The 790-nt window shown below is 44.4% G+C and overlaps 1 pseudogene; it reads left to right on the top strand.

Annotated features, from left to right (window-relative positions):
* The window catches only part of LOC102481966 (EF-hand domain-containing family member C2-like), a 4,782-nt pseudogene that overhangs the window by 2,764 nt on the left and 1,228 nt on the right, over positions 1–790 (top strand).

The following is a 790-nucleotide window of genomic DNA, read 5'->3' as shown; positions in this document are numbered from 1 at the left end:
GCAGCAGATTCAGTAGATAGTGGGGAATATTTTAACCCTATTAGTATTTGGATGTTTAGCTACGGTGCTCTTAGATCTGTCTAAAAACACACTGAAAAGGATACTGGAGAGTGAAGAGACAAGAGAAAGGAAAACGAGACAGAGAAAAACAACAAAAAAAGAAAAAAAAATCAAAAAATTAAAAATTTCTAATTACCGGTTCTTTTTTTAAAAAAAATCAGAAAATAGAAAACCGCGCGGCGCACAAGCGCGCCGCGCGAAAAATCTAGTTCACTGTAGCCATGTGGAACCTTGTCCTGAAGGCCCGTGGCTTCTTCTGCCTGGATGGGAGGAGCAGAGCGAAAATTAACAAGAAAAAAGGTGGAGCTAAGAGCCAGAGAAAAACTAGGACTTATTAAACACAAAAAAAAAAAAAAAGGGGAAGACAGAAGCAGGGAGAGACAGGAACTGAGAGACAGAGAGAGAAGGCTGGGGGTGCAGAGGGGGGCTCCCTACCGCTAGCTCGTTTGTTGGAGGCTGAATTATTAGTAGAAAAGCTTCATTCCCTTAAAAATCTAGTTCACTGTAGCCATGTCTTGTCCTGCACTACTTTTTGACAAATGGTACTACTGAAATCAAAGAACTAGGGACCAGCAGTTAGCGCAATGGCTATGTCGCTGAACTCTCATGTAGTCAACTGCGGTTCGAGTCCCGGACCCAGTGGCTTAAACTCACGCCAGGCACGTGTGCGTGCGTGCCCAAGACCCTGAGAGGAGAATGGAGGAGAAGGGATTGCAGCATGGTCATCCCC

The sequence above is a fragment of the Tupaia chinensis genome, unplaced genomic scaffold (genome assembly GCF_000334495.1).
Source record: "Tupaia chinensis unplaced genomic scaffold, TupChi_1.0 Scaffold000320_2, whole genome shotgun sequence".
In the NCBI taxonomy this organism is placed as follows: domain Eukaryota; kingdom Metazoa; phylum Chordata; class Mammalia; order Scandentia; family Tupaiidae; genus Tupaia; species Tupaia belangeri.
The sequence above is the reverse complement of the archived record's forward strand: the minus strand, read 5'-3'. Positions and strand labels throughout refer to the sequence as shown.